This window comes from Crocuta crocuta, unplaced genomic scaffold, assembly GCF_008692635.1.
Source record: "Crocuta crocuta isolate KB4526 unplaced genomic scaffold, BGI_CrCroc_1.0 scaffold166, whole genome shotgun sequence".
Taxonomy (NCBI): domain Eukaryota; kingdom Metazoa; phylum Chordata; class Mammalia; order Carnivora; family Hyaenidae; genus Crocuta; species Crocuta crocuta.
In genome coordinates, this window is record NW_027531018.1 from 1,225,850 (window position 1) to 1,251,289 (window position 25,440).

At 34.8% G+C, this 25,440-nt stretch overlaps 1 protein-coding gene and 1 pseudogene across 2 annotated transcripts in view; one reads left to right on the forward strand and one right to left on the reverse strand.

Annotated features, from left to right (window-relative positions):
• FBXW7 (F-box and WD repeat domain containing 7) overlaps positions 1 to 25,440 on the reverse strand; it is a 224,627-nt gene that overhangs the window by 156,215 nt on the left and 42,972 nt on the right. The window lies entirely within an intron of this gene.
• Positions 7,758 to 8,543, forward strand: LOC144237274 (large ribosomal subunit protein eL8 pseudogene; annotated as a pseudogene).

Genomic DNA, 25,440 nt, shown 5'->3' on the forward strand with positions numbered 1-25,440 from the left:
ACTATTATAAATATCACTAAGGTAACATACATGCAAACTTAAATAACATGCAAAACATTTAACACTGAAAGTATGTACTTACCAAATACTTAGGTAGCCTGTTAAAAATCCCTCTGCTGGTTGAGATTCCCTAAATAATAATAATAATAACAAAATGAAAGAGGAGGAGGAAGCAGAAGGGGAAGAGGAGAAGAAAGAGCTTTTGAACTTCAGAAGTTACCCCTATTCTGTAAAATCTATCCAAGAATCCCACTTGTATGAGAATAATGTTTGGCTTTTTTTTTTTTTTTTTACAACACTTAAACACATGACATGCTGAAACTCTGGCACATTATAAATATAAAACAAATTTTTCCTAGTCTTATAAACAATTTAAATTTTATGTATAACATATGGCAAAGCTAATGAATTATCAAGATATTGGCAGAGTATACTAGACTACAAAGAATGAGCTTTATAACAAATTGGATTAAAAATTACCAACCAAAACAGTAAACTAACAAGGTATTAGAGAAGCACTAGTATGTTAAATTCTTCCTGACCATCAACAGACAATATCATACACTACTTTCTGGTATCTGTAGTTACCACCTTGTAAGTAGCACCTAGACAACCTATTTAACTACAGAGTTAATGTACAGCCAAGGAGGTGGGGAAATTCTTTACAAAGTCTTCATTCTATTTTTTTAAATTAACATAAGGAAGCATTTTAAAATCTACCTTATGCTGACAGAAAAAAATTAAAATATTTTATTCACAATAAAAGGAAATGTGTAAACTGACAAATTAATTTTACTATTTACAAGTTAGTTGTAAATATTTTTATAATAAACATGGTGTATACCCTTTCAATCAAGTCTCAAGTCAAAATGAACTTCAAAACAAAGTTCAAAAATTCAAGAATAAAGCACTAACTATAGAGATTTTATTGTTTGTCAGGCACATTGCTCAGGACTTGAAAAAACTTATACACGCTTTTCTTAAATTACTTCACTTACTCCACACTTTATAGATTTAAAAAAAAAAGCCTTTTATAGAAATTAAATCACCTGCTTAAATATAGCAGCTGCCTTTGACCACAGACACCTAATGTCTTTAAGGCACCATACTCTTAAAAAACAAAACAAATAACACAGAACACAACATAGTGTTACATAAAACTAGACTGCCTCTTTTAGAGTCAGGAAAAAATGTTTAAAAACCTTTTAAAGTATTACCAGACTACAAAATCATGTATCTTACGAACAGAAAATGTTACCATACCAGACTTAAAATACCATATACAAAAATAAAATAAAAATGTTTTCTTATGAGTAAGGCATACCAAAGATTTTCTAACACTACCACTGTTAAAATCAAAATTTATCAAATTCATTATATCCATCCACAGGCCATGAAAAAAGGAAGGAGAAAAAGGTACATCAGAGACTTAAACAATTAACTTTAAAACAATAAAGCTTTTGGGGTGCTTGGGTGGCTCCGTCAGTTAAGAGTCCAACTTCGGCTCAAGTCATCATCTCGTTGTTTGTGGGTTTGAACCCTGCATCAGGCTTGGTGAAGCCTGGAGCCTGCTTCGAATTCTGTGTCCCCCTCTCTCTTTGCCCCTCTCTCTCTCAAATAAACATTTTTTAAAAAATTTAAAAAACAATAAAGGCTTTATGAGACAGAAAAATATTGTCATGACTTTGAAATAGGCAAAGATTTCTTAAACAAGACATGAAGATCAACACAACAAATGGGTCTTCATTACAATTTAAAAGTAGTATTCTTAAAAAAGTGAAAATGCAACCTACAGAGCAGGAGGAGACATTCATAATGCACATATCCAACAAAAGACTCATGTACTACTTTATTTTTTAATGTTTTTTATAACATTTATTTATTATTGAGAGACAGAAAGAGAGCATGAGCATGAGAAGGGCAGAGAGAAAGGGAGACACAGAATCTGAAACAGGCTCCAGGCTATGAACTGTCAGCACAGAGCCCGACGTGGCGCTCGAACTCACAAACTGTGAGATCACAACCTGAGCCGAAGTCGGACGCTTAACTGACTGAGCCACCCAGGCGCCCCTTAATGTTTATTTTTGAGAAAGAAATGGAGAGATAGAGCATGAATGGGGTGGGCAGAGAGAGGGAGGCACAGAATATGAAAGAGGCTCCCGGCTCTGAGCTATCAGCACAGAGCCGGATGTAGGCACAGAGCCTGCAGGAACCATGAGATCATGATCTGAGCCAAGTCAGATGCTTAACCAACTGAGCCACCCAGGCACCCCCAAAATACTTTTCTTTTGGAAAAACTACTTTAAATCACCAAAAACAAGACAACCCAGCTTTTAATATAGGCTAAAGACCAAAGAAAGCTTCACAAAAAAATAATTTCAAAATCCAATGAGCATATTGATAAGGTACTCCATATTACTATCAGAAAAATACAGACGATACAGGGGCGCCTGGGTGGCTTAGTCGGTTAAGCGTCCGACTTTCGCTTAGGTCATGATCTCGCGGTTCATGGGTTCGAGCCCCGCATCGGGCTCTGTGCGGACTGCCAGCTCAGCGCCTGGAGCCAGTTTCAGTCTGTGACTCCCTCTCTCTCTGACCCTCCCCTGCTCACGCTGTCTCTCTCTCTCTCTCGCCTAGAAATAAATAAAAAAAAATATTAAAAAAAAAAAAGGAAAATACAGATGATACAATAAGATACTATTATCAACCAAAATGAACACTATTTATCTAAAAACCAGACAATACCACGTGACAGTGAGAAAGTACAGCCACTGGCATTCTCATCCAATGCAGGTAGAAATGCAAATTAGTATAACCAGTATGGAACACTATTTGGAAGTATCTACCAAAGGTGAACATACCCATACCCAATGACTAAGTAATACCATCCTTGAGTACATAATCAATAGAAATGTGTACGTATGTGCACAAAAAGCTATATACAAAATTTATCATGGCAGCATTACCTAAAGATCCCAAAACTCTATATAACTCAAATGTCCACTAGGAAAAAGGGTAAATAAACTGAACAAATATATATACATATATATGTTCATGTAATCCTAAACCTCAGTGGGAAAAAAAGGAAACTAATGTCACACACAAAACAGGATACATCTCACAAACATATCAAGGTGGGAGTGTATACATGTATGTGTGTGTTTGTGTATGTTCTTTTAATTTATTAAATTATAAAACAAGCCAAACTAATCTCTGATCACTAAGTCAGAATGGAGTTAACTTTGGGATGCAGGGGTTATTTGATTAGGACAGAACACAGGGAGACTTTAGAGAAGTTGCTATCTTGATCTAGGTTACAATTACAAAGGTGTGCTCACTTCGCAAAAGTTTATAAATATAGAAATATCAATCTACTTTTCTACTTTGTATGGCCTAATAGACTCCTCTAAACCTCCAATCAGCCAGAAATTGTCATTAGGTCTCTACTAGAAGGTAGCTGACCACTCAGGTGTAGTTCTCAAACATAAGGTGCACAAGAAACCCTTTCACAAAACTGAGTTTTTAATCAATTTAACAACATTTACTCCACCCCCAAGCTAGACATCTGCTTCTTCTAATTCAGGTACTTTATCTTTTTTCTTATTTTTTTATGATTTTTTTACATTAATTTATTTTGAGAGAAGCAGAGGGGTGCAGAGAGAGAATCCCAAGCAGGCTCAGCAATGTCAGCACAGAGCCTGATGCAGGACTCAAACTCATGAACCATGAGATCGTGAAAGGAGCCAAAGTCGAGTCAGACACTTAACCGACTGAGGCACCCAGACGCCCCAGGGTACTTCTCTTTCTAAATGGTATTTACCAGGTTACTGATCAAGAGTAAGACTTAACATTCTCACTTTGGGAAATTTTGATATGAACAAATATGTTAATTTGAGTGACACCTTAGAATTAAAAGAGGGGGGAAAAACCTCCCATAAGAGAAGTTTGCCTTATCTTCTTTAGTAAAAGAGAAAGATCAACTTACTGAATATAAGGAAGACCTCTCCAGAGGCCACACATCTCAGCAAAACAAGACAAATCCTAGGAAAAGGATCAGGATCACAGAGTTAATTCGGAAGCTGAGAACCCACAAATCCCATCCAACATCTTAAGAGCCTGCAGAACTAGAAATGGGTTTATTAGAAAAATTACCTAACTATAATTTCTAGTAATTCTAAAGATCCCAAAGAAGACAAAAAGGATGTAAGCAGAACAATCTTTCCCTAAAACAAAAGACACAGAATGAATTCAGTGACTGTATACCGTTCATTCAGCAATAAATTTAATAAAGATTGCTCATGAACTAGAACCATGTAATTATTTGTATTTGAAAATCTAACATCTTTAAGTATTTATTTATATATAATGTTATGTTAATGATATATTTCTCTAGGATACTCTTGTTTTTTGTTGTTTTCTATTTTAATTTTGTAGATGGAAAGCAGGAGCTAGACTGGTGATGAATTTAAAGATAGGAGGGTCTCGGCTAGTCAAAAGTTGTAAGTAGTTACAAAGATCAGATCTTGAATTACCTGGAACAAAGCATCAGAAATCATTTCTCGGGGCCCCTGGGTGGCTAAGTCGGTTAAGTGTCTGACTTCAGCTCAGGTCATGATCTCGTGGTTCGTAAGTTTGAGCCCCACGTCGGGCTCTGTGCCGGCAGCTCAGAGCTTGGAGCCTGTTTCAGATTCTATGTCTCCCTCTCTCTCTGACCCTCCTCCGCTCATGTTCTGTCTCTATCTCAAAAAAAAATACTAAAAAAAAATCATTTCTCAAATTACCCATCACTTGTTCAATTTGGTCTAATTACAATATTTCACAAATCAACCTAGTGCAAATCAACTATACCTCCACTTTATACAGAAGTGAATCCCAGTACAACCTTCAAATGTTTTTTAAAAACTTCACATCATATTTTCTGCAAAAGATGTAAACTTGTTAAAAATCTCATGTTGCATTTCTATTTCCTGAACAAAGAAGACACAGCACTCAGTATTTATCCTCTCAAGCATCTTGCCTGATTGCTTCAAAACTGCAAAGAAATGCTTAAACAATACTTCAAAGAGTTTGAAAGGAATCCCTCAACATTCTGATGATCATAGACACTACTAACAAATTTAAAAAGTAAATTCATGGGGCGCCTGTGTGGCTTAGTCGGTTAAGCGTCTGACTTTCGCTTAGGTCATGATCTCGCAGTTCGTGGGTTCGAGCCCCGCGTCAGGCTCTGTGCTGACTGCCAGCTCAGAGCCTGGAGCCTATTTCAGAGTCTGTACGTATCTCCCTCTCTCTCTGACCCTCCCCTGCTCACGCTGTCTCTCTCTCTCTCTCTTCTAGAAATAAATTTTAAAAATATATATATATATATAAAGTAAATTCATGGTATCTTTAAAATATCTGATTTGTCCCAGCTGTTACAACACTGTAAAATAAAAGTTTTGATACAAATTATCTATATTTTGTAATCCTTTTCACTACACAAATACACCTTTATAAGTTAAGCCTCCACCATATCCTTCAACATTCCCACAAACCTTACAAGTATTTCTAAACTCCTCACAAGTTCTTGTAAATTACAAGCTTTTACAACGTACTTCTCTTGAAGCCTGTGCCTTATATATCTTTCACCACCATTTTCATACTCCTTAAATCAACACAAGCTCCAAGTGATCATTTTAGTGCAGTGACATCTAGAAACACTGTGAGAATTCTAAACCCTTTCCCAAAAAAAGGACTTTATCTAGAAACATAAACTGCTACCTTGATACCTGCAACTGCCAGATTCTACAAGATTGAAACTTTGAGTCCTAACATCTCATCTAATCCCTAAAACTACACTATTCAAAGTAAGTTTTTAAAAATGAGGAAAAGAATAATACAATAACTGGAAAAAAGAGTAAAGAATAAATGTATTAACCTTTAAATCTTGTACTATAAAACATGATGCATATGATTTTAAAGAAAAGAAGAATTTCACAAAATCAAATATATCACTACTATTTAACAATTAGGGAAAACAAAAGCCCAAAAGGATTTATCTGAAATAATATAATTAGCAAAAGGCAGGCCTACCTAAAACTAAGTACGGTGAATCCCAAGATCCTTTTCTTTTTTTAAGTTTCTTTTTAATTTATTTATTTTGAAAGAGAGCAAGTACGCACAAGCCAACATGAGTGCAGGTAGGGAGACAGAGAGGGAAAGAGAGAATCCCAAACAGGCTTTGCACTGTCAGCGCAGAACCTAACGTGGGGCTCCATCTCACAAATGGTGAGATCATGACCTGAGCTGAAATCAAGTCAGAGGCTTAGCCAACTGAGCCACCCAGGCACCGGCCCCCACCACCAATATCCTTTTCTATTACCCCACTGGCTTGTTTCAAGGTAAGTAGGATTTAAGGTCTAACCTTATTAAAAAGTTAAAACATTTCTCCTTTCCATTCAAAACAAATTATTCCAACGGCCCACAAGAGAATATACATTCCTTCCAAGCATACAATGAAACATTCACCAAAATAAAACAAGCCTTAACAAAACTGAAAGAATTAGAAGACCTAAAATAATACAAAATAGGTTACCTAATGGAACTAAGCTATTAATAAGTAACAGAAAAATACCCCCACAAAATCCCCAAAATGGGAATTCAACAACATATCTAAATAAGCAATAGATCAAAGAAGGCTCAAAGGAAATTAGGCTCAATTTTCATTGAACTAAATGAAAATACGCTATATCAAAATTAGTATGATGCAATCAGCATAGTACTTAGAGGGAAATTTATAGCATTATATGCCTATATGAGAAATGAAAAAGAAGAGGCTCAGTTGGTTGAGCACCCAACTCTTAATTTCAGCTCAGGTCATGATCTCATGGTCGGTGAGTTTGAGCCTAACATAGGGCTCTACACTGACAGTGCAGAGCCTGCTTGAGATCCTCTCTCTTCCTCTCTCTCGCTGCCCCTCCCCCACTTGCATTACGTGCACACTCTCGCACATACTCTCTCTCTTTCTCTCTCTCTCAAAAATAAACTTTAAAAAAAAGAAGAAAAGTTTTAAATTCAAAAGATTCCACCTTAAGAAACTGGGCAAAAGAAGAGCAAGATAAACTCAAAGCAAGCAGCAGGAAGATAATAATAAAGAACAGAAATCAATGGATTTCAATGGAACTGAAAACAGAAAAATAGACAAAAATAAATGAATACAAAAGCTAGTTCTTTAAAAATCTCAGTAACAGTAATAAACCTCTACCTAGACTAACCAATGGGGAAAAAAAGAGAAAGATAATATAAATTACCAACAAGAGAATGGAAAGCAGAGATCTCACTACAGACTTTAGACATAAAAATTACAGAATACTTAAAATAATTATGGAATACAAATTAATGCTACAGATTCAGCAACTAAAATGAAATGGATCATTTCATCCTAAAAGAGAAAAACTGACAAAACTCATTCAAGAAAAAGCAGATAACCTGAATTTTCTGGTATATATTAAAGAAAACAAATCTGGTTGAATTTTTTCCAAAAAATAAAACACACACTTTGAAGTTTCATAACAAATGCTACAAAACATGTAGGAGAAATAATGTCAATTAAATACAATTTACTCCAAAAAAAAGTAGAAAGAGGGAATATTTCCCAACTCAAAATACCAAAGCAAGACAAAGATACTGTAAGAAAACAGCAGAAACAATATCCTTCATGAACAGATACAAAACTCTTCAACAAAATCAGCAAACTCATCTCTTTCCTCTAGCTATCCAAGATGCTGAAAGGAAAGAAGACTAAGAGGAAGAAGGTGGCCCAAGTCCCTGCTGTTCTAAAGAAGTAGGAGGCCAAGAAGGTAGTCAATCCCCTGTTTGAGAAAATACCCAAGAATTCTGGCACTGGGAAGGACATCCAGCTCAAAAGGGACCTCAACCACTTTATCAAATGGTTACACCGCATCTGGCTGCAGCGGCAAAGAGCTATTTTCTACAAACATCTAAAAGTGCCTCCTCCAATTAACCAGTTCACCAAGGCCTTGGACTGCCAAACAGCTACTCAAATGACTAAGCTGGCCCACAAATACAGACCAGAGACAAAGCAAGAGAAGAAGCACAGATTACTGGCCTGAATTTCAAAGAAAGCTGCCAGCAAAAGAGACGTCCCCACTAAAAGGCTGCCTGTCATTAGAACTGGGATTAATACTGTCACCACCCTGGTAGAAAACAAGAAGGCTCAGCTGGTAGTAATTGCACATGATGTGGATCCCACTGTTGTATTCCTGCCTGCCCTGTGTTGTAAGATGGGGGTTCCCTACTGCATCGTCAAGGGGAAGGCCGGGTTGGTCCACAGGAAGACCTGCACCACTGTCACTCTCACAGAAGTTAACTCAGAAGACAAAGGATCTCTGGCTAAGCTGGTAGAAACTATCGGGACCAACTACACTGACAGAAATGACGAAGATGTGCCATCACTAGGAAGGCAACATCCTAGGTCCAAAGTTAGTGGCTCGCATTCCCAAGTTGGAAAAGGCAAAGCTAAAGAACTAGCCACCAAACTGGGCTGAAGAGACGCTGTTGAATTTTCTGTATATAAAAGTAATGAACAGTTCTCTTTCAAAAATAAATAAATAAATAAATAGCAAACTCGACCCAGCAATATAAAAATGAATAACAGCTCATAAGCAAGTAGAGTTTATGGCAATAATACAAAGCTGGTCCAATATTTGAAAATCAAACAAGGAAAGAGATCATATTAATGAAGTAAGCAAGAAAAACCACATGATCATTTCAATAGCTAAAGACAAAGTACTATACAAAATCCAGCACCCATTTCTCATTAAGAAGAAAAAAATATAGCAAAGCAGGAATAAGAGGAAATTTCCTTAAACAACTAAAGGTCATCTAAACAAACCTACAGCTAATTCTATATTTAACAATAAACAACTAATAAAAGACCAGGAGACAATTATTTGATTCAGCATCATTACTAGAAGTCCTAAAAAGGACAGTTAGGAAAAATAAGATAAAAGCATACAAACTGGAAATGAATAAATGAACAATGGTCTTGGGGTGCCTGGGTGGCTCAGTCAGTTAAGTGTCCAACTTCAGCTCAGGTCACCAACTCAGTCTGTGGGTTTGAGCCCAATGTCAGACTCTGTGTTTACAGCTCAGAGCCTGGACCCTGCTTCAGATTTTGTGTCTCCTCTGCCCCTCCTCCGCTTGCTCTCTCTCTCTCTCTCTCAAAAAAAGTTTTTTTTTGTTTTAATGAAAAATGGTCTTTATTTGTATGTATGACAATCTACATAGAAAATGTAGACAAAGGTTACAAAAAAGCTCCTAGAACTAAAAGAAGATTTTAATAACTCATGGAATATGGGGACCTGACTGGATACAGAATAAACATATTAGGCAAGAAGACTCCAAAGGTGGTAAGTATTCCATGGTACATCACAGCAAGGAACACATCCATGTTGTTTGAACCACTTGGTTCAAGGGGCAACTTACAGATTCTATTTATAAAGGCACAGTTTCTCCTTTGTAATAGTAAGTGATGTGTGGGATAATAATTTGGTATTATGCATACATCCTGTTACCAGCAGTCTTTCCTCAAAGGTTTTGGCATTCACCGATGGTTCTGGCCTAAATTGTTTCCCTGGAGTTTTCGGTATAATTTTCTAGTTCTAACATTGCTTCAAAATGTGTTAACTTCTCCCTTCTCTAAATAAGGCATCTCTTTTCCCTTATCCCTCTTCTTTTTTTTTTTTTTTAATTAAATAGTTTACTGTCAAGTTGGTTTTCATATAACACCTAGTGCTCATCCCAACAAGTGCCCTCCCTTATCCCTCTTCTTATCACTCTGGACTTATATTTTTCCTAATTAAGGTTTTACAGTTAATTATAATCATTCTTTCATTAATGCTAAGATAGTTCCAGATTTGGCCAGAAGAGTTGGGGCTTGGAGGTTCTGTCAAAGTGATCCAATAGCTTTTGAGCACTTTCTTATTTGCTAGCTGTGTTCTCTGCCCAAGAACTAGGATCTGCAATTTTTCACAGAAGCCTTGGATCCTTTCAGTAGGAACAACATTTAGAGACAATGTTATCAATGTTGAATGTAGTTATTGCTACTGTGATTGCTGATGCTTCTAAGCCCTTCTGATAGAAGGAAGAGAGGACTATATACGTGTATAATCATGGATTCATGTTGATATTTCCATTCAATTGATAGCAAAAGATTTTTTTAATTTACATATATATATTTAATTTATTTAAATTCAATTTAGGAGCGCCTGGGTGACTCACTCAGTTGAGCATCAAACTTTGGCTCAGGACATGATCTCATGGTTCACAGGTTCAAGCCCCACATCAGGCTGTGTGCTGACAGCTCAGAGCCTGCTTCATGGATTCTGTGTCTCCCTCTCTCTCTGCCCCTCCTCCACTCATGCTCTCTCTCAAAAATAAATAAAACATTAAAATTTAATAAGTAAGTAAATAAATTCAGGTTAGTTAACATACAATGTAGTGCTGGCTTCAGGAGTAGAACCCAGCAATTCATCTCTTACATGACACCCAGTGCTCATCCCAAAAAGTGCCCTCCTTAATGCCCATCACCCATTTAAACCATTCTCCACTCACCTCCCCCTCCAGCAACCTTCAATGCTCTCTGTATTTAAGAGTCTCTTATGGTGCGCCTTAGTGGCTGTATTTGTCTATATTCTCTTAATGTTAAACTTATGGTTCCTAATAATATTAACAGGATAATTTAAATGTCTTGTCTATAAGATATTTGGAATGGTTTCAAGATTACCATAAACAATATAGTCTTACTAAGTAAATGAGATCATACTATAGGATTCTTTTTATATATTAATAATATGTCTTGGACATTTAACTATCTCATGACATAGATTTTAATCTTTTTAGTCAATCTATTAATATTCAAAATATGGATGATATATTACAATTTATGTCGCCATTTCTCAACTAGTGGACATTCAGATTGTTTAAAACATTTTGCTACTACAAATAATGCTATAATTGACACACACACATATATATCTTTATACACACTTCTATAAAACCATGTATATTCTTTGACTTATCATTCCTTATTCATAACTCATTTTTCTAAATTTTGTTAATTTTAAAAGCTCTGTTATATTTGTTAAAACTTCGCTACAAATTGCAAATATTCTCTACCAGGCTGATCTGGCCTTCTTATAGTATCTTTTCTTAGAGAAGTCTATTCCATTTTAATGGAGTCAGATCTGTTTTCCTTTTCAAATATATGGTTCTTTACATTTTGATACGTTTTAAAAATAACCTTGTGCTTTGTGTGTACAATTTTCTTCTCATTTTTCATTTATTTGGACTCTTTCTGTACTCCTCCTGCATCACTATCAATGTTTTTAATTACCACACCTTTTTTAAAAAAAATTTTAATGCAAATTTATTTATTTTTGAGAGAGAGACAGAGTGTGAGCAGGGAAGGGACAGAGAAAGAGGGAGACACAGAATCCAAAGCAGGTTCCAAGAAGGTTCAAGCCCTACATGGGGCTAGAACTCACGAACCACCAGAACATGACCTGAGCTGAAATCAGACATTTAACTGACTGAGCCACAGGTGCCCCTTAATTAACTACAGCCTTCTAGTATAGCAAGCAATACCATAAAACACTTGTCAGATTTTTATTTTTAAAACTTCTACTGGATATTCTCATTCATATACTTCGTATATTTGAAAATCAAGTTGTCAAGTTTCCCCCATTCTTCAAAATGAAAAAACAAATTGTGGTTTTGGTTGGAATTCCATTAGTTTTATGAATAAAATTTTGAAAAAGTCTACATCTTACGATACTGGGTTTTTCATTCTGAAAAGTAGTAGGTCTCTTCACTTATTTGAACCTTGAATGTTATTTCCATCATACAAATCCTATTCCTTTCTTGTTAAACTTATTGCCATATATTTTATGGTGTTATAGCTTTATGAATGGGTTCTAACATGTACTCTACATAAATTTCTAAAATAAGCATTAAGTATTTTTTCTTTAAATAATAAATATCAAATACATAAAACAAAAATTCAAGATTCCCATTAAAGAAAAAATAAAAGCCAGCAACTTTGCCTTTAAAAGATAAAGATAAAACAAGGATGTCCTCCTTTTTTCATTCAAATGCAAAGTACCATTTATAGAATAAATATGGCAAAGAGCACCTTTTGTAATTACTTGGCTACACCTATGGGGGAGAGCAAATAAAAATACTGCAACACTGTAAAAGGTCCACAAAAAAAGAAGTCAACAGCAATACAACTTATTCATGGCACAGTGTTCATTTATAATAAATCCATTCAGGGGCACCTGAGTGGATCAGTCAATTAAAGGAGCCAACTTCAGCTCTGGTCATGTTCGAGCCCCACATCAGGCTCTGTGCTGACAGCTCGGAGCCTGGAGCCTGCTTGGATTCTGTGTCTCCCCCTCTCTCTGCCCCTCCTCTGCTCATGCCCTGTCTCTCTGTCTCTCAAAAATAAAAACATTAAAAATTTTTTTAAATAAATCTACTCCCAACAGCTAATTTAATTATTAAATGCTTAGATGGAAATTTCCTTGGGACACAAGATTCATGCAAAGAAAAATACAAAGCCCAAATAAATGGACAGAAAGAAAGAAAATGTGAATAACATTTAACAAAATTAAACAATGACAACAAAAATACCAAAAAGACGGAAATCAAGACCTAAGATCAAAATTCTAAAGATATGGAGAAAAGAAGACAAAGTTGTGCTGATAACAGATACTTCAAAAGTAGGAAGCCTTTAAGTTTTAAACTACGAACCCACAGTGGGAGCCTGAATGGCTCAATAGGTTGAGCTTCAGACACAGTCATGATCTCATGGGTTACTGAGTTCGAGCCCCATTTCGGGCTCTGTGCTGACAGCTCAGAGCTTGGAGCCTGCTTCAGATTCTGTCTCCTTCTCTCTCTCTGCTCCTGACCCACTTGGGCATGCTCGCTCATTCCATCTCACTCAGAAATAATAAATGAATAAACTTTAAAAATATAAACTACCAATCCATAAATAAGCCTTATATCTGATAAGCAGATTCTGCCAAATTAATCTCCTAGGAAGGTATCCTGGACATCAAGAAGGTCAAGGGTAAATACCTTAAAACAATACTTGTCAAAACATTCCAGTTTAGTGTTCTTAGCAAAATGCTACCACAGGTAAAAGTAATAAACATATAACTCTTTCATCCCACCCTATCCTCAGTTCCATCTGAAAGAGTTTCTGGCCATATTTTCAAGTATTTACATTTAGTAAACTTTCCAGTCACCTAGTAATGGTTATTCAGTTGGAAAGTTTGGAATATGCTATAAATTTTCTTAAATACATAAATTTACGCCAAGGTTATGTATATTAGTATATGTTATTTCTTCTCTTAGTGCTAGATAATTTGTTAGAATCAGGTTGTGGCACCAAAAAAAATGTATGTTTCTAGATTTTAGTCTTTTGTAAATATTATTCTTAAAAACAAAATAGAATACAGGGGTCTTGACCTTCAAAACTTTTGTAAAATGGCCATTAAAAATGAATTAATTTTTTTTAATGTTTATTTACTTTTGAGAGAGAGAGGACGCAAGCAGGGGAGGGGCAGAGGGAAAGAAAGAGGCACAGAATCTGAAGCAGGCTCAAGGCTCCAAGCTGTCAGTACAGAGCCTGATGCAGGGCTCGAACTCAACAAACTGTGAGATCATGACCTGAGCCAAAGTTGATTGCTTAACCGAATGAGCTACCCAGATGCCCAAAGATAAATTAAATGATAAGTTTAAGAGATCTCTGTGCCAATTCTTTCAATTATGAATAGAACTATATAATTATTTAGTAGTTATCAAAAATATCCACTGTGGTCATATTTAATAATTATATTTAAAGGAAGGCCAAACACTACTTTTAGTTCCTAGTTTAAAAGGTATTATTTTGACAAATTTTGTTAAAAGTATTAGAAATAAAAATATACACACACACATATATATACATACACATATATATACATATATACATATATATATACATAAAACACACATCTGAGAGTTCTGAGTCCCCACTCCCACACCTTCTATCTTCAATTACTTCCATATGGAAAATATTCAATTAACATTCATGTCTTGCCTACCTCTTTTAAAAAGGCACTGCAAATAAGCATATATCATAGCAAATAATCCAAATTATATTATCAAGCTTCCAAGTATCAATGAATTATTTACAAAAAGGAAATCTGTATATGCACTCGAAGCTTATCCTCTCTTCCTTTAATTCCTTTCCTTAAGGTGGATGAGATCTAGACTAAGACGTTTATGTTATCAGTAGAAACTCCCTAGTCTCACAGTACCCCATCACATATAATTTCAGAGCAAAGTTAGAATGAAGATCATTTTTCTAAAAAAAATGGCCATATAAATAAATGTCATCTTAATATAGATGCCTTCCACCAGGCAATATCACCCATCTAAATAGGTTCACTTTTACTAAACTATTTACTAAAATGAAGTCATGTGATATCTTAAAAAGATCTGCTTTACTATATGGCACACTCAACTACATATGATTTTGTTACGTATATAAAAAGGAGCTATCATGTGTCACTTATACATGATTGAAATATTAAATAAACATATAGTAATAAAAATTATACGGCAAGAAACTATGAAGAAAGTAGATATGAATTCAAATATTTTCAATTACGCAGGTGACTTCTATTCTTTTGTCTATTTTGCAAATTCTAGTTAATGTGTAACAAACAAAATAACCAAGCAATTCTACATTTTATAACTATTAAGGATCATTACATGTCTTTTTAAAAATATTTACATTAGCACCAGTTTTATCACTCCAGCTCTAGGGGCATGGTAGTGCATATAGTAGTCACTCAATATTTACTGAATAAAATTATTTAGCTTTCTAAGTTTTGGTTTCTTCAAAGTAAAACAAGCATAGCAATACCTACATGTTACAATTGCTTAAGATTAAATAAGTTAATATATACACACAGAAGGTGCTAAAATGTTAGGTTGATCCTTTATTTCAGTAAATACAAATATTGCTGCTATTAGTTTAGTTCACAGCTAAAAACAAGGCCAAATAATTTTCTCAAAGTTAATATGGGACCAAGAATAGCACAAAAATTTTAGGATAAAATGAAAGGAAGCTTACCAACCAGATACAAAGATTTATACATTTATAATGGTGGGAACTGCAGTATTAGGTCAAAGAGGCCAATGAATAAGAACACAGAGTAAAATTCAAATCTGTGTGTATACAGAAATTTGATACATGACAAAGGGGGTATTACAAGAAGTGAGAAAAAGGATTATTTAAATGAATGATTCAGGGACAATTAATCATCCACTAAGAAGGTAAGGTAAACTTATATCTCTACAACATCTCAGTCCAGATCAAACTTTCTAGGTATTACGTTTTACCTATATGTAAAAAAACAAAACTAAAACTTTCAAAAGACAATATAGGAAATCTCACAAGACATAAAGATAGAAAATGCTATTTTAAATAAGGCACAAAGGCCATAAAAGAAAAAGTTGATATATTCATCATCAAAACTTTAAACTTCTGTACTAGAAAAGGTACAACAAAGTTAAAAGTCAAATGACTATATTCCAGGTTCCCATTTAAGATTAGAGCAGCCCCATGTAAATCCAATCTTTCCATACACCGTTCAAAAAGAAAAAGAAAAGAAAACATCAACCCAGAGAGCAAATAAAACCATCCTTAAACCACACCATTGGCTTAACTAGCAGACTAATACAGAGTCCATGTTAAATATAAGTTGTGAAAGGGGGGAAAATTTTAGCAGGGCAAATTCTGGAGAATCAAGCACAGACTGCATGGCAAATAGAAGGAAACTGGACCGGGGAGCCTGGGTGGCTTAGTCGGTTAAGCGTCCGACTTTCGCTTGGGTCATGATCTCGTGGTTTGTGGGTTCGAGTCCCGCGTCGGGCTCTGTGCTGACAGCCAGCTCAGAGCCTGGAGCCTATTTCAGAGTCTGCGTCTCCCTCCCTCTCTGACCCTCCCCTGCTCACGCTGTCTCTCTCTCTCCTAGAAATAAATAAAAATATTATAAAAAAAAAAAAAAAGAAGGAAACTGGATCTGGAGTAGGTGGGAACACATAAAATAATTTCCAGAAAGTGAAAGTCTGACAGTAAATAGGAAAGTACCAAGAAATGGTGTCCCAGGATAGATCAGATTCCTGGCTACCGACAAATAGGTAGAAAGGGCCCAAAGTACAAAGGATCAGAGATGGCAGTCCCAGGAAGACAGGACACCCTAAGAGCCTTGGTGGTAAAGGGAAAGAAGGAAGCAAAAGGTGGAAATTAAGTGTTCTATAAAAACAAAAAAGAATCTCAAAAGTGTACAATATACAAACCCCTTCTTCCTCACCTTCCAAGACCAAAAAAACAAACAAAAAATAAATAGCCTATAAATAAAAGAAATTGCACCTCACTATACCAACAAAAGAGAGAGCTCTTGAACAAGAAATATTATAAGCCAAGCAAATCTCTCACCCCCGTCTATATACGACTAGTATATAGCTGAGCCAGGAAATGAACAGAAGTAATACACAACACTAGTAAAAAAAGCTACTATAAGAACATGGAAAAGGGGCAGATGAGTGGCTCAGTCGGTTGAGCATCTGACTTCGGCAGTCATGATCTCACAGCTCATGGGTTCAAGCCCAACATCAGGCTCTATGCTGTCAGCTCAGAGACTAGCGCCTGCTTCAGATTCTGTGTCAGATTCCCTCTCTGCTCCTCCCTCACTGGCACTTGGGTCTCTCTCTTTAAAATAAACATTAAAAGGGGCGCCTGGGTGGCTTAGTCGGTTAAACGTCCGACTTTCGCTTAGGTCATGATCTCGCGGTCCGTGGGTTCGAGCCCCGCGTTGGGCTCTGTGCTGACTGCCAGCTCAAAGCCTGGAGCCTGTTTCAGTCTGTGACTCCCTCTCTCTCTGACCCTCCCCTGCTCACACTGTCTCTCTCTCTCTCTCTCTCCTAGAAATAAATAAAACATTAAAAAAAAAAACATTAAAAAAAGAATTTTTTAAGGAGAAAAAAGAACATGCAAATTCCAAGTCCAAACACTTCAGCTAATGAAAACTCTCATCACAAAACATCCACAAAACTGTAAATATTCCAAAATAAAGTAGTATGTGTGTATGTGTGTGTAAACAAAAAATCAAAAACCCATAATAGATATTGACAAAACAAAGCGAGATATGAAATAAAATTGACCCTACTTGGGTGAATAAAAAAAAAAAAGGAAAGGTCAAATCATTTTTTATATTATAACAAGACTGAATTCAAATAAAAACATAAGGGAAAATAAGGAGCAAGTAGGCAACCAAGAGAATAAAAATAAGGGGAAAAAATGATCAAATAAAAACCCACAGATCTGTACAGAAACTATAACATGCATAAATGATAACTATGAAGAATAAAAGCAAAATAAAAGAATATTTAAAACTATAATTTAAAAAGTATTTCCAAAAACAAAATGTATATATATATGTTGTAGCAGGCAGGAAGAAATATGAAATATGTGAATTTTGACAAAAATCTATATACTTGGAAAAACTATCCCAGAACAATAAACTATAAAACATAGCCTAATCAAATTTTAATAGTAAATAGGAAAAAAAACAAAAAACAAAAACTGGGGCCTTCAGACAAAAATACTGTACTAAGCCTCTTACAAAAGACAGAAAGTAAAGTTGGCATCAGATTTCTAAATATCAACATTCAAAGTAAGTCAACATTGTAGCATCTTTTTCAAGAAATCCAAGGAATCGAAGTGTAAATCAAGGATTTCATGTCCAATCAGGTGCCCTTTTAACTATCAAGGCTATTAAAGAAACACAGATTTAAACATGTATGAACACAGGAAATATATTACGCAAAGCCCATTACGAGCAATCTACAAAAGAATGAATTTCATCCCATCAAAAAAAGACAGAGGAAACTTTGGCAAAAGCTTTACTAAACAAAGAGTTAACATTTAATTTTAGATTTATTACTAAAACAAAGTAATGGACAAGGAAGGAGAACAGTATTTAAATATTATATTCTCTCACAAATTATAATGGAATTTTTAAAATGTGAAATAAAGGGAGATAAAAAGCACACAAAAGAATCAGCTCTCTGGTGTTAACAGGTAATAACTGAATGTCAAAGGATATTCATTTAATGCAGACAAACCAATTATCAGTAGTCTAAGTCCATTGCTAAAAGTTAGCCATTAAAGCAAAAATATCAACCTTCCTTAAATAAGAATTCTCAAAAAATAGAGAAACAGGCCATATGTGAAAGGAATAAAACAGCAGTAAATAAAAAATACCCATCATATCGATATGTAAATAAACCTAACTCTCCTAGTAAAAAGAAAAAATTTCAAATTGTTTATTTGAGGAGAAAACAGTATTTATAAAAAAAAAAAAACAAAAAAGATAAAAAATTTAGGAATAAATGTAAATGTGTAAAACTTCTATAAGGAAAACTTTAAAACACTTCTGAAACATACAAAAGTAAAGGCACAAACAGAAAGACAACCCCTATTCTCTTGCAAAGGTACCTGATATCATAAAGATGTTGATTTCCCCAAGTTAATGAGTAATAACATTACTCAAATAAAAATACTGGGAAGTGCTTTCTTAGAATTCAATAAGTCAATGCTCAAACTCACTCATAAAGAATTTGCATATATAGTGTTTCTGTATAAGAAACAACATGAACAACAGATACAAACATAAATGCATGCACACACTTAACAGGCTTCTTTTTATAAAAAGAAACACAAAGATAAACCAGAAATTAATGAAACTGGTTACCTACAAAGTGAGTAAAAATAGAAAATACTGATTGAGAAGAAAGACCTTTAAGAATGCCTTTTTATGTAGTTTTTTTGACCTGTAACCATCAAGTCTTACTATTCTCAAAATAAATAAAATTAAATCAATAATGGGGGCCTAAAACTTAATGCAAACAAAAACAGATGATGTGTTTATCAAGGTGACATAAAGACATAATTAATTAAAATACCTTATGTGCATAGTACTCTGACTACATACCTTCACTGGGATATATTGTATGAACAAAAAAACTGCATAGAAATCTTAAACTTTACATATTGGTCAGCAGCAGATTTGGTATGGCAATTTCAATATTATGTTGTGTATACATTGAAGGACAGAACCAATGAATAAATGTACATTGATGTTATTGTTAAGAGAGATCCAAATATGTAACAAGAGGAGAAAAGAATCCCGTGGTACGAGATTCGAATTACAAACATTAGTGTTTTTTTTAAACCACTTGCTTTGTCCAGTGAAAAGAGTCCCTAAAAACAATGATACACAGTAATACAGAACATATCCAGTGCCCATGATGTAGTGATGGAACTACACCAAGAGGAACAAGGGTCCCTGGAGAAATAGCCATATCCAGGTCTACACTGGGAAAAGCATAAAGGTAAGAATAAAACATTCTGTTGTGCCAGAAAAATTAAATGCTCTAAAAATGATGGGAGGTATCACAGAGACACAAGAACCAGACTGAGTGAGTTCCCACTGGCTAAATTTTAACAATTTGAACCTTCAAAAGAAATATGACAATAATGGATTTTGATTCACTGAATAAAAGAATCCATGAGCCCACAGTGATAATGAAAAAAGGAGAGTAGAAATTCTTCCTCACAAAAGAATACCAGCTAATAAATGTGGAAAAAACAGAACTAAAATATCATTTTGCAAGTATCAATGTAATCAATGATTCAAACAAATATCAAGAGCAAATGTTAGAATCATTGGGCAAAAGATCCTTAAGAAACAATGTTTATGCAGCCTCCAGGCATGGATTAATCACCAAAGAGAAAAAGATATCTTTACAATGGAGAAATCTGGCAGCATCTGCTAAACCAAATAATACAGTATAACATCACAAATAATGGAACTACTAATGTAAAAGCTAATAGAAGCAAATTTTAAGTACATAGATGTATCAACATGGATAATCTTGATATGAACATTGAGTGAAAAAAAGCAAGTTAAAAAGGTGTTAAACATTTACATTTTAAAGCTAAATCAATCGTATTAATTTTTTTATGTAAACATGTGCATAAGTATAAAAACAATGGATAATTTCAGACTACTAATTACCTCTTACAAGAAAGACAGAAAAATGATATTAGTCATCTTCAACTAACTTTTTATTTAAAAAGTCTTGAGGGGCGCCTGGGAGGCTCAGTCAGTTAAGCTTCCAACTTTGGCTCAGGTCATCTCTCAAGGTTTGTGGGTGTGAGCCACATGTCAGGCTCTATGCTGTCGGCTCAGAGCGTGGAGCCTGCTTCAAATTCTGTGTCTCCTCCTCTATCTCTGCCCCTCCCCTGCTCATACTCTGTCTCTCTCTCTCTCTTTCTGTCTCTCTCTCTCTCCCTCTCTCTCAAAAATGAACAAACATGAAAAAAACATTTTTAATAAATAAATAAAAACTTGTGTTAATATTTATCAATTTAGGCAGTTTGGATACATGAGCAGTTTAAATTCTTTCTTGTATCTTTTATATTTTTAAATATCTTATAACTTAGAAATTTAAACTTGTAAATAAACTGCTGCTATACAAATCTTAGTTCTATACAGCTATAAAACACTTAATTCTGTAATTCACGGTGTTTAGAACTATTGTTTTGAAGACCTTTGATTTAGAAACAGGCCCCCAATGATGCTATTTTAATCTCTGATGTAAATTAATAGAAGCCACTCAGCACTCCCAAAAACGATCCTAATAAGCAAAACACATTTCATTTATTTAAAGATAACTTGGAAGGTATGCCATCTGAGTGGCATTATACCTTCTCTAAAGTTTAATACCTTCTGTATCTCATATTAATCTCAATATATGTCACTATTTGGAGAACTGAAAAGTTTGTCCATTCTAATAATTCATTTTTTTCAATCATTATGAACTACCTTTATAAAATCATCCTACTAAAATTATTATTTTATGTAACAATTAAGTCTACTTTTTTAAATCTACTATTGTAAAATTGGTGCACAAAACCATTTTTCAAACTTAAAAATTTTAAGTGGTTTGATAAGTTAGTTCTTCACATTTCTTATAATGCTTTAATCTGTTTGTAAAAACTTTCTATTTTCTGCTTAAGAGAAGGTCAATGGCTTTCACTTCACTACTCTAACATAATCATGAATTGAAATAAGAACTCTTAGCTCTTTGGACCGACAAAGCTACCAGTATGCCTAAGCCAATAAGGCAATTCGTTCATTAATGCTGTAATAAAGCAACCTTTTGTTAGTCTATGAAACATCAGAAACCTCAGAGACTCTAACTTTGCAATTTTTCCCTGTTTTTGCCATATGGACTTAAAAGTTCTCTTACGCCATTTACTTTAACAACTAAAATATAATCATCTAGAAATTTGACTTCCCACTCTAGCTAATTTAATAACATTAGTTCCAGCTTCAGAAAACTATTCCTAGATGAAACATTTTATTTAATTATTCTCTTCTATTTTCCCATAGAGTCAATCTGTGTAGAAATCTATGCCATCATCTAATAAACACTTTAAGGAACAACCCCTGTAATATTGTCAAAATGAAAAATAAAAAGGTTCATTTACCCAATAAGCGTTAATTGATCAACTACAGTAAGGAACACATGGACGATACTGCAAAGATTCATACTTAATTCCTGCCCTCAAGCAACTAAATTTAAAGAATAAGACAAGCATCTAGAAAGATTACTGTAAGGTAGCTTATAATAATATTAACTACTAAATGTAATAGCATAAAGCATATATTCGACCTTAGACAAGATAAAAAGTCTTCAATGAGGAGACTTTGAGGCAAAATAAAGGAAAATATATTTAGGTTTAGTGAATACCTTATATACAAAAACAAAAACATAAAACGCCACAGTTAATGTGGAAACTCTGAATTAACTTAGTAAGGCTAGAACGTATCATGCATCTAAGGAATTAGTAGGAAATGTTAGTTTCTTGAAGCGCTTTTAGATTTGGACTTTTTCCATGCAATGGAAAGACATTAAAGGGTTATAAGAAAAGGTAGATGGTATTCNGAAAACAGAAGCTGGGATCCTGGGTGGCTCAGTCAGTTAAGCATCCAACTTTTTTTTTTTAAGTGTTTATTTGAGAGACAGAGAGAGGGAGGGAGGGAGGGAGGAGGGAGGGAGGACACATGCACAAGAGGGGGAGGAGCAGAGAGGCAGGGAGACTCAGAATCCGAAGCAGGCTGCAGGCTCTGAGCTGTCAGCACAGAGCCTGATGCGGGACTCCAACTCACAAACCTGTGAGATTACGACCATGTTGGATGCAACCAATTGAGCCACTCAGGTGCCTCTTAAGCATCCAACTATTAATTTCAGCTCAAGTCATGCATGATCTCACGGTTCATGAATTCAAGCCCTATGTCAGGCTCCACACTGTTAGTGTAAGCCCACTTAGGATTCTCCCTCTCTGCCCCTCACCTACTCACGCTCAGACTCTCGCTTTCTCTCAAAGTAAATAAACTTTAAAAAAAAAAAGAAAGAAAATAGAAGCTTTTGGGTATTAGGGTGCCTCAGGAGTACATGAATACTAGATTTTCAAATGTGATGCATGATTGGTACAATTATACATCTAATATGTGGTCCTAATTAACTTTAGCATTTTCTGCCTAATTGCTAATCCAAGAGAAGTATCAATTAATAAAATATTGGTTCCTGTAACAGGTATTTTAAACCCTTTCAAAGTATTAGAAAAACATCAGTTTTCATGAACTGTAAAATCATATTGTTGATCAATTTTCAGAGTTTCAAATAAGGTCAAAAGACTTCACTAGAATTTGCAGAATAAATCATGAAACTTACCTCACTATAATCCTTACTGTAAACACAGTACTATCTGTCTTGCATCCTTGCTTTCTTTCAAGCACTATCTCTTACGCCTACCATGCTCCCCTCACAGTAGCTACCTTAGGAACTCAATGTCCTTACGTGACCTTGGGCAACCGTGAATTAACCCAATTGGACCATACTAGGAAGTCTATTAATGCTTTGACTTCAGACTCAAAATTAACCTCCAGAAGCTCTCCAGAAACTGATGTTCTAAGATAAAGAAATTCAGGAGTACCTGGCTGGCTCAGTCAGCAGAAAATACAATTATCAATCTCAGGGTCATGAGTTCAAGCCCTATTTTGGGCAGAGAGATTTCTTAAAAATGAATGAATGAATGAATGAATGAATGAATGAACCATTTTTAAATATCTGGCTCTCTAGAGCTAGTCTGCAGTGAAAAACATGAAGGGAAAAAATATTATATGGTTCTCTTTATTTTGGATAGGTTTAAAATTTTCAACATGAAAAGGTTTTTTTGTTGTTTGTTTTTTTTTTTAAACCAGAAAGATATGAAGACAAATGAACAGCACTGATGTTCTCACCTCTGGCTTAATAAATAAAACCATAACAATCTAATTCTTTTCCCTTATGAACCATACCCTAATTCCACATACCCTTCCCCCACCAACCACTATCCTAAATCCCTCTTTACTTTTAAACATTCTCCAAATACCAATCTAAAGGTCACTTCCTTGGGGGAAAGTCTCTCCTGTCTCGAAACACTCACTAGGTTAAGTGCCCATTATGTGCTTTCATGCCTTTTATCATAATTTTGATTTGTTTGATTACTTCATATCAATCTCTCAAGTAGACTTATAGCTTCCCTGAATTGAAGAAAATCCCTGTTCAGTCATTAGCTGACAACTAAGCTGAGCGGAGACTTCAGTGGCCTCACATGACAAAGAACTCAGATTTTACAAAATTAGTTGAGAAATATCATTTAATAACAATAAAAACAAATCTTGGAAAGGGAAAGAACCTGTGCTATGTAATTAAAACTGTTCATATGATGTAATTTAAAATGTCCAGTTTCTAACAAAATACCACAAGACTTACAAAGAAATATGAAAGTATAGTTCATACAAGGGGGGAGAAAGCAGTCAATAAAAACCATCTCTGAGGAAGCCCAGACAGTGGACTCACTAGCAGACAGCCTTTAAATCTGCTATTTTCAATATGTTCAAAGAATGAAAAGAACCATGCCAAAGAACTAAAGGTAAGTTACTGGTGTCTCACCAAATAGACAAGATCAATAAAGAATTTTTTTAAAGAACAAAATAGAAATTCTAAAACTGAAAGATACATTAGCTGAAATGGAAAAAATGAGGTTCCATAGGAGAACTAAGAAAGGAGAAGAAACAATGAGCGAATTTGAAGACAGGTCATCTGAGATTAACCAGTCTGTGGAATAGAAAGAAAAAAAGGAAAATGAACAGTCTAAGAGAACCTCTGAGCACCGATGTCTTTTCATGTCAACCTGAAGTGATGTAACAGCTATAAAACATTCCATCCAAAAGCAGCAGAATACACATTCTTCTCAAATGCTGATGAAACATTCTCCCGTAAAGACCAGATGTTAGGCCACAAAAAACAACTCTCAGGAAATTCAAAGAGATCGATACCATATAAAGTATCTTTTCCAATCACAAAAGAATGAAGATAAAAATCAACAGCTACAATACAAATGAACCTTGAAACCATTACACCATCTCAAATAAGCCAGTCACAAGACAAATACTATATGATTCCTCTCATATGTTGTACCCTGAATAGTCATTCACAGAAAGAGTAAAACAGAGGTTATCAGGGAGTGAAGGAAGGCACAGAAGGAGAGTTAATGTTTAACAGACACTATGAATGTGCTTAATTCCACTGAACTGTACACTTTAAAATGGTGAAAATGGTATATTACGTACTATGTGCATTTTATGACAATTAAAAAAAAACTCAGAGAAAAAGGTATTATTTTTATTAGGTTCCCTAGAACCCAAAAAGTAATACAAATATCTAACATTTACTAAGTGTCAAGACACTGTACACACTATCTCATATAATCTCCACAACACTGCCAGGTACTCTTATTATCTCTGTTTTAATGATTGAGGAAACTGAGGCACAGAACAGTCAAGTCACTTGGTCAAAATCATGCAGCTAGGAAACTGTGAAACCATGACTCGAATCCCAGTAATCTAACTCTGAATTCAGAGCCCACACTCTTAACCATATAATATGCTGCATCCCAAGATACAGCAAGAGTTAAACAACAATCATATCAATCATAGCAGAAATTTAGCTACTTTGTTAAACTACTGAAGTATTTTGAAATACAAAATAGCAAAATCAAAACACAATCCCTCCCTTTCAGTGCTTTTAAGTTATATTTGCATGAAAAATAGCATATTTAATGGTATAACTATTCCCAAAACATTTTTATCAATCTTTATTATCCATTAGTTCATACCTTCGTAAGGCAACGAAGCAAATCAAAGTTTA